The sequence below is a fragment of the Rhagoletis zephyria genome, unplaced genomic scaffold, assembly GCF_001687245.7.
Source record: "Rhagoletis zephyria isolate East Lansing unplaced genomic scaffold, Rhagoletis_zephyria_1.1 Rzeph_scaffold_14279, whole genome shotgun sequence".
Taxonomy (NCBI): domain Eukaryota; kingdom Metazoa; phylum Arthropoda; class Insecta; order Diptera; family Tephritidae; genus Rhagoletis; species Rhagoletis zephyria.
In genome coordinates, this window is record NW_016171348.1 from 1 (window position 1) to 3,163 (window position 3,163).

A 3,163-nucleotide genomic window follows, 5' to 3' on the forward strand; every position below is an offset into this window, starting at 1 on the left:
TTCTGCTGCAATCGGCGCAATCTTGTATTCTATCATTCTTGGGTCATAAAGTGTGGCAAGTTTGAGAGAAATTGGGGGAGCGATTACCTATATATACACAGGTAATCAAAAACAGCTTTAACATTTGCCGCTTCAAATGTTTTTTTTTTTCATTTTTGTTGGCCTGTGTAAATATTATTTTAAGCGATAAAAAAAAATCATAAAATAATAAAATAAATCTGTGCTCGTATGGAATAATAGCTTAGGTAGGGAAGCTGGAATTTTTTGATTGGAACTATTTCTTGCACGTTTATTTGCTAAAAAAACGTATGCTGCGAATGCCGCATTATACTAAAGCCAGCCTTTCGACACAAGCTACTATTCTATACAAACACACTGAAATGCTGATTTAAATTGTTTTACTCATAATAATTACCATTACCGGTATAAAGTGAAAAAAAAACATTTGAAGTGGCCCATGAGGGGATCGAACCCGCGACCTTCGCGTTATTAGCACGACGCTCTAACCAACTGAGCTAATGGGCCAATTTGAAATCGGGCCGCATAAGTGCGTACCTACACTTTCTGAACACAAAGAGAGCGAGAGAACGGTATAAAATTTGCGCTCGAAATTCTTTTATAAGAGCGAAAGCTTGATCAGACATATAAAAAAAATTGCTAAAAATAAACGAGAGCCGTTAAGCACGATCACTGCGGTCTGCACTGATAGGCATGTATTAGTATGCACTGCGACCAGAAGATCTATTGTGCCCTCGGTCTCCACTGATAATCAGCTGATAAAATTATACTAAATTAGAGACAAAAAACTATATGCATATAAGTATGATTTTTAATCATATACGAACATACATATTTAAGGGTTGCCGTTTTGGGCTGAGATTATTTGCAATGTAAATTTAATAATAATTATTTACCTCATTCGTTTTTCTCTTTTTAACCAACTTCAAAACATTTTTTTCGAAAATTTTAATATAAAGTAGTCTCTTTCAGTCATTACCTCGAAAAGAATTTTCAATTCCGAGTAAAACCAGGTATGATTTATAAAAATCAATAGACAAATTCGCAAGTTATGAATTCTCTTAAAATTTTTCGAAAATCACTTCGATGTAATTTTACAGAAAAATTTAATCAGTTGGATTGGATTCATTTCGAGGTTTCAACAGTTCGTAAAGAAAAATTTGAGTTTTCTTTACTAGAAAAATGTCATAACTAGAGCTCGGATATTTATGCAAGTGATTATTTTTGTTTAACATCACAGAAAATCCAGACCTGGGTAGAAACTCATTATAGGAGGAAGGGAGTTAATTTGGACCTATTATGTTTTGCATATTTTCCTTTTTTTGCATGTTTGTATATTTTTTGCATATTTGCATATTTTTGTATATATTTTGCACACATATTTCCTATAAATAAATTATTATAAGCATATCATAATTTTATCTCTCATTCGTAATTGGCACAACAGTGTAGTCTGCTCCCCTTGTGAGCGGTATTCTTTACTCCACAGCTTTAAGCCAATCCCATTTAGCTGGGAGAGGCATTTCACCACAATGGTTCCATTCCTCTCTTATGAACGAGCATTGGCTACAGTGCCGGAGGCAATTAGTTGAACAGGCGATTAGTTGAATCAAAAGTTGAACGAAAGTAGGCAGCCGACCAACTTCATTGAAAGCGATTAGTTGAAAGGCCGTTTACACCAGACGATTGTTGCATTCTACTAAAAGTTGCCTGAAAAATAGCCTCATGTAAACTCCCTATTAGCGATCACAGGCGCGTGCCCGCAAAGAAACAAATAAGCTTAGCGCCTTAATATGAGGGTTTTAAGTTTATTGATGTGTTTTTGTACATATACAGCTCAATGAGTTATGGAATTTATTCGAAAACTGAAATTGCCCTATAAACATTTTGGCGAACATTCGAAAAAAAATGACCTTCGCTATCCAATATGCACATCGAACTGAGAAGGAACTCATAAGGCCGTGGTTATGCCACCAATTTTAATTGGCAATCAAAAGAGAAAATTTTCGGTGATTGGTGAGAAGTGGTTACGCTCTCTTTGCTGATTGGCGAGCACAGGGTTGCTTCTTAAGAAATGCCTTTTTCAATTTCATACAATTTCGCACACAATGGCAGCACTGAAGTAAAAATGCAAATAAAAATGCATCAAAATTTAAGTCGGAAAATGAAAATGGAGCAACAACTTAATATTTTTTCTTTCTTTAATATTTATGTTTTATAATAAAATTTTTTTAATATCTACTGTATAATAATAAGAAAAAAATATTTTTTACTATTCTAATATTTAATACTAATACGTTTTCGCAAAATAGCGTATTGCCACCCTGAAAAATAGCCGTGCTGGCTGTTCGATTCACCCAGCAAATCGTGCTGACTGTTCGATTTCGAAAATTCTCTCACTCCGTGCTGTACACAACAACAATTTCACGGTGATTGCCAATCAAAATTGGTGGCGTAACCACGGCCTAACCAACCTTAATTTTCCAAGGTTCATAGTGTATTGGAAATACATTCTTGATGGGTTCGAAAAAAAATTAAAACCATAGTAACAAGAGAGGAAGTGAAATCCCACTCATTTTCAAAGGGAAATATAAGACAATCCCTCTTTGTGATTAAAATTTCGATTGGATAATGGGCAGGATTTCAAATTCGTAACAAAGGGAAAATACATGGGATAACGAAGGTTCCGTTTTGCTGGAAAATGGTCTAGTTCTCGAATCGAATACTAACCTATTGCACATTCGTTATCGAAGGTGAGACTCGAAATTGGCTTTCCAATCATTTTCGAATTGCTTACCAAGCACAATGTTTATTGGGTGAAAACAGTTTATAAAAACTGTATTTAATAGATACATACATACATATGTACATATATATTCGATACAGTCAGTTCACATATCGGTGGCCTTATATTTAAACAAGTTATCTCGAGATAGGCCTTAATAAAAAATATAAAATTTGTGAACAAAAACTTGCTATTTTCTATTCAAAGTCCAACCTTCTAAAGTCACATAAGTTATTTTAGCAAAATGCCAGAGCTATGTATATAAATGTTTAGTTCCATGCACTATGCTCTTTTCAAACCAACAATTTTTAATCTAAATCTAAAATAATTGTTATTTCGCTAATGTCGGCTGGCAATTTT

At 34.0% G+C, this 3,163-nt stretch overlaps 1 non-coding gene across 1 annotated transcript; it reads right to left on the reverse strand.

Annotated features, from left to right (window-relative positions):
* Positions 1-451: 451 nt before the first annotated feature.
* On the reverse strand, positions 452-525 carry TRNAI-AAU (transfer RNA isoleucine (anticodon AAU)). Its single transcript has one exon. It is a non-coding gene; the product is annotated as a tRNA-Ile (tRNA).
* Between the last annotated feature and the right edge of the window lie 2,638 nt (positions 526-3,163).